The 10,111-nt window shown below is 36.5% G+C and overlaps 1 pseudogene; it reads right to left on the reverse strand.

Annotated features, from left to right (window-relative positions):
• Window positions 1–7,381: 7,381 nt before the first annotated feature.
• Window positions 7,382–8,601, reverse strand: LOC145113746 (protein ROOT PRIMORDIUM DEFECTIVE 1-like; annotated as a pseudogene).
• Between the last annotated feature and the right edge of the window lie 1,510 nt (window positions 8,602–10,111).

Raw genomic sequence — 10,111 nt, forward strand, 5'->3', positions numbered from 1 at the left:
TATGGTTCGACTTTGGATTAAGATTCACAGTATCAGTGTTTTGGGTAGTATCAATGTTTTGGGCAGTATCCGTGTTTTGGGCAGTATCAGTGTTTCAGGCGGTGTCAATGTTCCGGGCAGTGTTAGTGTTTCGTGCAGTATTAGTGGCGTGGGATTTCACGTGTGTGTGGAGTATCTGGGTGATTGGGAAATGCTAAGTCACAAGCAAGGAGATTAAATAATCTCAGAGTAATTGATTTGACCCTGTTGCGCAGCTCTCGTCTGAGTCTAACCGTTGCAGGGATGAATCTTCTACTCGAAGGATTATGTGAGCCTTCTGCCGAGTATAAGTGTTATGTCGATGTATATGGACAGTGATAATATTTTTCCTTCGAGGCAGCAATGTGATTAGGGGTGGAAGCACTTGGTTTGATTTGAAACTCTTTGAGGTTGGTTCGTTGTGAGAGGTCTGACAGGGAGTCGGACCATTATGATTTTAGGGTCCAGATTTCAAGTAGGATAGGATTAGGTATTATACTAAAGATTGAGGATTCGTTCTTCACTAGGTTGAAGAACTATCTTGAGAATGACTGGACCCATCGTAGACATGTCTGGTATTCCAGACCGGGGCTATTTGGTCCATGTATGAGTGTTCTTGCTTGGGATCTGGTTGTTATACGTATGATGGTCTGGGAGTTAAGGGAAGCATTGTCGGATAGTGCAAAAAGGGTTCATCTCCCGGTTGGTCTCCCGTTGTTCATTATATCCCTGAAAAATTGGTCGTTTGAATGAGCTTCCTCTTGGAAGAATGTCTATTTACCTTTGTCAAGTAAGGAATTGTCGGCAACAGCGTATGATCTATGATTTTGCTTTCTAGTAGGAACCTCAGGTTCTCAGGGTTGAGTAGTCAGTTTAAGGGATAAGGGAAATGGATTCACGATGGAAAGATTGTCGATGGATAAATGTCATGGTTTTAGAAATCGGATCAGTTTGAGAGGTCTGTCAGCGAGTCAGACCAATTCGATACCCAAGTTTAGATATATAAGGTTGGGCCTTTGCATGGGATTATGGGTTGTTCTTCTGCAGGTTGGCAGTTTCTTTTGGGACTGTTTGTTTTGGGTAGGTCATTTTGGGTGGAATTTTCGGGTGTGTTCCTCAAGAGTTGTTTTGGTTATGAGTGTTAGCAAGGAGCGATTTCGAGGACGAAATCAAATTTAATTGGGGGAGAGTTGTAACATTCGAAATATCGAAGAGGAATTGTTGGGAAGAAACCCTAATTCTGAGTCAACTCGACGAGTTGGAGGGACCAACACATTGTGTTGAAGATGGATGGATCGCGGAGTTTAATGAACCAACTCGGCGAGTTGGGGAGGCCCAAGTCGACGAGTTGGCCACTCAGAAGAAAACCCTAATTTTTAGGGTCTTGTACCCTATTTAAAGGCCTTATGGCCTTTGGATGGCCTCCTTATCCGCCCCCTCTGCCCAGAATGTCACACCCCAAAACCGGAACGACGGAAACGTTCGGGGGTGGAGGACGTCATGTACAGTATCACAACAATGCAAAGTAGTAAACAAGCAACAACATCATCCATTGCATTAATAATATAATTTAATACAGGTGTGTTCTGTCAAGTTTTATAGACACCAAAAATATACATCAAAATAAAAGATGAGTCTTGAACGAGCTCCATCTTCTCAAAAACCTGGTTGCGGTACCTGTCTACTGGCGACCTAAGAATACAAGTTATTTTGAAAGAGTTTATCAGCTTTAAAGCTGGTGAGTTCATAAGTATATTAGTGTATGTATTTGTTATGAAAGTGTTTGTAAGTCTTGTAATGTATAAGTTTGGTAAAAGTTTGTAATTGTTTGAACTCTCCTAGAAAACCCTATGTTTCCTACTAAAAGTAGCCTTCTACCAAGGCATCTAGTATCTGTGTGTGTGTCTCTTGTAAGAGTGTGTATTTTCCCAAATCTGACTATCATTTACCAAAAATATAGTTTTTACATTATTGTTTATTGTGTGAATATCACAAAGTAAATGTAAAGGGAAAATGAAATAGTACTGTAGTGTTGTATTAAGTAACTACTGCTATACTAATTACTTTAAACCAATTGTTATTTAAAGTACCATGTGATCGGCCTGTATCCTGCTACCGACTCTATAGAAAAACGACGATGTAAGACGTCGTAAGAAATGACGTTTGGCACCCGTAGACTTGCAAGTCCCACTGTAGCGAGCAGCAAGGTGTAGGATAGTCAATCCAGTATAGATCTATACACAAACTCATACGCTCCCCATTTAAGGAGATTATGGATACAAAACGGGTCATGACAGGTAGTGCCATGCCCCCGTTAAGTGGCTCACATAACTGTAAGTAATGTATATGTATATGTATATGTATATGTATATGTATGTGCTAGCTGTATTGTGTGTTCTTTCTTTGTCTAGCCTGTATGTTTTGTTTCTCATCACTGTGTATTATGTTTGTTTCTCATCACTATGTATTATGTTTGTTTCTCATCACTATGTATTATGTTTGTTTCTCATCACTATGTCTTATGTTTGTTTCTCATTATTATGTATTATGTTTGTTTCATCACTATGTATTATGTTTGTTTCTCATCACTATGTATTATGTTTGTTTCTCATCACTATGTATTATGTTTGTTTCTCATCACTATGTCTTATGTTTGTTTCTCATCACTATGTATTATGTTTGTTTCTCATCACTATGTATTATGTTTGTTTCTCATCACTATGTATTACTCATGAATGAACTGACTCATTGTATGTTTCATTGTTCTAGTAATAGTATCTTCCTAAACTATACCTATTATAGTTTACTAGTAATGTTGTTTGTGTATATGAACATGTTTGTATACCTTTGCTACCCAAATGCATTGAACTGAATGAAAGAAGTAACCTTTTATATCTATACACATATACATTATATATAACTAGGATTCAAACGACCTTCGGACAAATAACCCGAATACCCTAAGTCCACAACCTATTTAAAGGCCTTATGGCCTTGTACCCTATTTAAAGGCCTTATGGCCTTTATATCTATACACATATACATTATATATTAAGGGGTATGAACTCACCTGTAGTGAGTGGTTTGGATGAACTGATGATATAGGATTGCTAGGTGTCAAGTGAAGACTTGTACACACACAATGATCCTAGTTAACATATAATAACACATATATGTATCCAATTAGTCTTTAAATAACTAATTAACAAAGTTAAGACATCCTAGGACATGCAAAACACCTTATTTAAGTGCTATAAGTCCTAAGGATTGCATCTAAGTGTTGTAGAACATTGCTATTGAGTTTAGGGTTCAAGGGGACCCTTTATTGGAGTTTACGGTTTTGTGACCATAACTCATTGAGTTTACGGCCGTAAACTCATGTTTCTTTGACCATCTTGTGTTTTGAAGCCTTAAAGATCACAAGAAGCATTCCTACTTCATGTTTAAGCCTTAGGAAGAGATTAGGGCACCATTTCACTCCTTTTAGGAGTTTACGGTCCTTGGACCATTTCCCTTTGGGTTTACGGCCGTAAACCCAAATGGTTTATGGTCTTTTGATGTTTTCAAGTACTAAGCACATCAAGGAAGGGATCTAGGCTAGTTTCCAAGGCTTAGAAGGGACTAGGGCACACTTTGGCACCCTTTTTGGGGTTTACGGTCCAAGAACATCTTGGACCGTAAACACCTTTGATCCTTGGTTTCTTGGGTGTTTTCTTGATGTTTAGAAGTGTAACAAGCTCTATAATACTCTAGGATAGAAGTACTTACTAGGTAGAAGCTTGAAAAGGTGCTAAAAGTCCAAGAACACTAGTGTGTGTTCTTGGTGTTCTTGGTGAAACTTGAAGATCTACACTTTTGGAATGATTTCACGGATGGAATCATGTTAGATCACTAGATTAAGTAAGATATCAACTTTTTAGGGCTAGAAACACTTACAAGTTGAAGATCTTGAAGAAATGTTGGATGATACTTGAGAGAGAATTGAGATTTGGATCTTGAAAATGTGAAAAATGGTAAAATATGACTAAGTGTCATATTTATACCCCCTTTTAGGGTTTACGGCCGTAAACACCTTTGTTTAGACCGTAAACTCCAAACTCTTGGAGTTTTGGAATAATATTGTTGCACAATAAACGCTAGGGCATCCTCTCTCCTGGTATCTCCTGAAGTACTAATCTTAAAATACTCAAACTTATTCCAAAAAGCTTGAAAATTAGCAGAAACAGTTCTGACTCCTATTGAAGTGAATGGTTGTATAGAATAGAAATTTCGGGTTGTCACACAGAAACCCTAGTCTCGTGTTTTCCCTCCCATTTTTGAGTGTTTGTGAGCTTTAAGAGTGTTTCCTTGGTGTTCCCTTGAAGAAGATTGAATTTGGTGGTGAATGGCTTGAAGGGGGAAGCTTTAGATCCAAAATCCTCTTGAGTTTAGCTGCTCTTTTGAGGTAAAAAGTCGAAAACTTGTTCATCTATTGCTTAGATCTCTTCCTTGGAAGTTCATTGTCTTTTTGGCTCATTTTTGGGTTTGTTCATATTTTGAGCATGTCATGAGGTTATAACTTTAGATCTGTACGTTTGTTGGTCTCTCTTGACTTAAAGTTGCAAACTTTATTGGATTCAAGGTCTCATCCATGCATTGAGTTCTCTATTAAGCCTTGTATGAGTTCTAGAGCTTCGTTTGGCATGCATGCACGTAAAGTTGGCAACTTTACGTGGTATTCCAACCCTAGAGGACCAGATCTGTATCTTGAAGCATAAGATTCGATGAAAAAGGACTGAATGTGTTAAGAGGTAGAGGATCTCGGCGAGTTGATGGGTCAACTCAACGAGTTGGATCGATTTTTCCCGATATTTCAGAATGGTAGAGGAACTCGGCGTGTTGATGGGTCAACTCGGCGAGTTGGCTTGGTTTTTCCCGATTTGTGCTCATTAATGGAGAAACACGACGAGTTGAAGGAGAACTCGGCGAGTTTGGTCAACTTGGACCGTTGACTTTGACTTTTGACATATGTCTTTGACCAAGTTGTCCGAAAGGGTGTTTGTGGTAATCTGATAGTATTTAAGGAAAATATGGGCTTAGGATAAGACCCATATGGGGTTGGGCCCAATTTAGAAAATTGGGCCGTTAGTGGTCCTTTGTGGATTTTTTGGTTTTTGGCCTCAGTTTTGGTGTATGTTGGGTCAGGGGTAAAATGGTCATTTTACCCCAAGTTAGGATTATGGTTTATAGCATGGAACCCAATTCCTATTGGGAGTATTGTTGGTATTGATAGCTCGGGAAGCCGACAGGGCAGCGGCTAGGGATTTCTCTCGGGGAGCTTCTGCATTCGAGGTGAGTTTTCCTCACTGTACATATGGTTCGAAGGCACCAATGCCGACCCTTTGGATTGTTTTTGCGGTTTATCGTATGCTTGTATGCGGTAGTGATCTGTTAGATCGGTATCCTGGTAGATAGGATGTTGCGGTAATGATCAATTAGATCGGTATCCTGGTATATAGGATGATGCTATGGTTGATGATCTATTAGGCCTATATGATATTTGTATGTGCTAGCTAGCGTTTGATATTTATGTGATATTGTGTGATGGCGGTGGGTTGAGGCGGTCCTGTTTTATGCTCAAGGACTACAGACCCAGGACGTCCCGGATTGACTGAAGGCTCAACGGGGCGTACCAGTAAGGCCGAAGGACCGGAGAACGTTCCAGATAGGCTGAACGCCCGAGGTGGCGTACCGGTCATGCTGTAGGTTCTGTGAGCGTAACAGATAGACTGTAGGCCGGTGGGGCGTTCCAGTCAGGCTGAAGGCTCTGTATGCATACTGTTTGTTCATGACTTGACATGGTTTTGTATGATGTTGGTACTTTGGGGGAACTCACTAAGCTTCGCGCTTACAGTTTTGGTTTATGGTTTCAGGTACTTCAGTGGATCGTAGCAAGGTGAAGGCGTGACAGTACACATCCTCGCGTTTTGGACTTTTGATTTCTGGGAAACTCTGATAATGTGAATGTTTTGAAAAATATGTTGAAAGAGAATTTTGATTTTTCAGTAATGTTTTGAGAACAACGGTTTTTGTAAACACTTCTATAGAAAAAGGGTTGTTTTGAAAAATTTTAATTTATTGAAATTTTTAGGACGTTACAATCCGCAAGTAAACATCAAGCTTTCTCTCAATAAGAGATTTGATACCCCATAACACCATCATAACACAATAATAAAATAAATTACTTAATTACCTTCAACTCCACCAAGTATCTATTATTCTAGTGACTTTCCCTTTTTGGCCCTCCTAGTATAAGTGAAATGCACAATGGCTTAATTAGTCAAAGTCAGCTTTGACCCATTTCAAAGTTGAGCGAGGATCCCCGAGGTTGTCCGAGTAGCGCGACTTTGACGAAGTAGAACTGAGGCCGACTAATCCGAGTATTTTTGGCAAAAGTCTAAAAGCCAAAACTATTATGGCAAAAGTCAAAAAGGACAAAAATATACTATTAATACACGAGTTGCTTTTTATTATATAAAATAATATTTAAATCCAATCACTAATATAATGTTATTACAAATTAAAAATGTTAAATGTGTATTAGATACTAAATTAGAGATTGATATTCAATCTCTAGTAAGTCTCTAGTAAGCTTCCCTCACAAATGAAAACTATATTAGAGACTGTAATTCAGTCTCTAATAAGATTTTTTCAAAATCTAAATTGACAGAAACATATCATAGATGTAAAGAAATTTCAGTCTCGAAGAGAACTTGTCACTCTCTAATGTCTCACACATTAAAATCAATCTCAAATAGTATTGAGAACTTATTTATCGGTCGTTCGAGATTGTTTAAGGAATTAAACTTTACTAGAGAAGCTTCCAAATACTTAAAATTTATTATCGGAAAATATCAGAGCATAATATTTTTGGTTTTTTTTATTTATAGCATAATAGCTACAATATTTGATTTCGTAGGAAATTATGTAGCAACATAGCTACAAATTTTGAGCCTGTAGCAAATGTTGCAGCAAGCTGGCTAAGGACATAGATTTTGTAGAAAATGTTGTAGCAAACTAGCTATGGTCATAGATTATGTAGAAAATGTTGTAGCAAAATAGCTACGAGTTTTGATTCCGTAGCAATTTCTATAGTAAAATAGCTACGAACTTTGATGTGTAGTAAATTTTGTAGCAATATACCTACAAATTATGATTTCCAAGCAAATTTTGTAGCATGCTAGGTAAGGACTTTGATTACGTAGAAAAATTCCATAGTTATTCAAATATTAGCTACAAAACGTAATTTCGTAGTCAATTTCGTAGCAAAAATAGCTACGTCTAACTATTCTGCAGCATATTCCATTGTAGAATAATTACGAATTTGGATTCTGTAGCAATTCAAATATTAAATACGTAATTAATTCCGTAGCAAAATATCTACGACAAGTCATTCCGTAGCATATTTCATAGCAGAATAGCTACGGATTACACTTCTGTAGCAAATTTTTGTAGCTATTTCAACTTTTTCTTGTAGTGCTTATTGCTAACTCTGTCAAGTTTTTTCGTTAAATGAAGGGCATTTCCGCCATTTCACTATTACAGGGACCATTTATGAGTTTTTTGTTATTAAAAAAAAAAAGAAAAAATAATTATTTTAATATCAATGGGTCCCACTCTCTCTCTCCCAACACCGACATTAACCGGAATACCAAAATCTCTACGAAAGTGTGCTAATCGTTCAACTTCAATCATCTTCTCCACTATCAAACTCAAAAGAACAACTCGCTTCTCAAATCGCTCAATCCCTCCACAATTCGAAACCCTAAAATACTCTTTTTGTTCATAGGGTTTAACGTAAGGAAGTCTTTGCCATTCATTCAATTTTGGTTTAAATCCCGCTTTGATCGAAAATGCATATTTGGGAAATTGATCGAAAATGCATATTTGGTTTCGAATTCGCTCAACTAGTTCTCTTTATACTCTTTCTCCCTCTCCCTCCATTTCTCCACTTCAGCTACCATTAAATCTTCAGGAACACCATCTCTGTCATAAATTTCACTATTTCACTATTTCCAAAATGACTAACTCGAATTCGTTGTACTTTGAAAGAATTGATTCACAAAAATCATCAGGTAAACTGAGTTCCCTTTTGATTAACCTTAATGCGTGGATGTGGACAGTACCTGTGACAAGATCATCAGAAGTTTCTTGATCCGATTGACAGTGTCTGATTTGATATCTCTGATAGCCTTGCTTTCTTCTTGAAGCAAGAGGGTCATCTTGGAACTTAATTTACAGCAAATGTTTCGCTTAACTGGGTGAGGAAATACGTCGAACACATGGGAATATTTTCGGAGGAACCCAACAATGGGTACATTTAGAGCAACGATTATGTTCCAACTAGACGTGAGTTGAACCGAAAAAGGGTCCTCTTCTACGACCTTACATGAGGTTATCGAAGCTTAGGATTAATCTGAGTTTGCAGAGATTAGTCATGAGGTTGTCGACCTTCAGGTCCTTGGTTCTGTCTTCCAAGCAGGTTTGTGCAATGACTGATGGTTTCTTCTATCGATGTTGTGTTGTGGCGTCGAAAGGCCCGAATTAGAGTTGAATGAGATGAGATGACACCTGGGTTTTGTATATGAATCACTGTGAAACCCTTGTGATGCGTCTAATGGCGTTACATGAACCAGAAATTGGAGCTCTGACTGCAATTTGGGGAGCTTCTTCTGATATAGGGGTGGTATTAGGTTTTGTAGTGAAATTTATGAAACCTTTTCAGAAGGTGAAGAGACATTTAGGGAGGGGAAGGGTGGTCAGGTCTCTTTGAGTTCACCGACGTCAAGGAGTTGCAAAATTGTGAGGTTAGAAAGAGAAGGAGGGAGGGTACCGAACATGGATGTTTCAATGATAGAATCTATTCAAGGGTGAAAGGGATGACCTTTTTTCTGGTTGAGAGAGAGAGAGAGGACCCATTGTATATTATTATTATTATTATTATTATTATATATATATATATATATATATATATATATATATATATATATATATATATATATATATATATATATATATATATATATTTTTTTTTTTTTTAAATAACAAAAAAACTCATAAATCGTCCCTGTAATAGTGAAATGACGGAAATGTCATTCACTTAACGCACAAAACTTGACGGAGTTAGCAATAAAGACCTTTTGTTAAAAGTTTTAAAACCACATGGACAATCCGTGAGGTTTTTTAAAATTAGGGACGAAATTTCAGATTTTGTGAAACCACAGTAACCATTTATGAAGTTTTGTTAAGAGAGAGAGAGAGAGGTTTTAATCTAAAAGAGTAAAACGGTATGAGAATATATATATATATATATATATATATATATATATATATATATATATATATATATATATATAGGCCTAGGTTATTCTATTCAAAGTAATTATTGTGTTATTGTATGCATAAATGTGGGCCAATCAATTTTACTTATTTTAAGAAAGTGATTAATACATATTATTGAATTAAATATAATTGAAAAATATCATCTAGTTTAATTACAAGGGTATTTTAGTCAATTAATATACATTTAATAAAGGAAAATTGCATATTTTAAGGGATCATAGATTCTATTAATTTTAAAAACCCGATTTTACGAATTTTAATTCTTTTAATTCGGAGATTCTGACAGAATATTTTTATAAGTATATTTAAAAATAGAAATATTCTTGAACTATAAATATAAAAATATTCTTGAACCTATTTCTTGATCATGACTTTAAAAAGTTCTTGTAGAACAACAAATTCTTGAACAATCAATTGAAGAATAAAAACAAAAAATACATTATTTCTTATAGTATACATGTAACGATTGTTAAGAATTACAACAGAATTAGAATTCATGATTCCATCCCAACAGAATTGGAATTCATATCCACACTCCATTCCAACAGAATTAGAATTCATGATTCCATTCCAACATAATTGGAATTCGTGATTCCATTCTAAAAGAATTGAAATCGCACCAATATCATCCATTTAATCATCTACAGAAACAAATTGATTTTTATCATATAAGAAGAAGTAATGGCATTTAGAACAGCTGAAGAGAGTCTTT

The sequence above is a fragment of the Lactuca virosa genome, chromosome 5, assembly GCF_052849685.1.
Source record: "Lactuca virosa cultivar CGN04683 chromosome 5, Lactuca_virosa_CGN04683_v6, whole genome shotgun sequence".
NCBI classification, from domain to species: domain Eukaryota; kingdom Viridiplantae; phylum Streptophyta; class Magnoliopsida; order Asterales; family Asteraceae; genus Lactuca; species Lactuca virosa.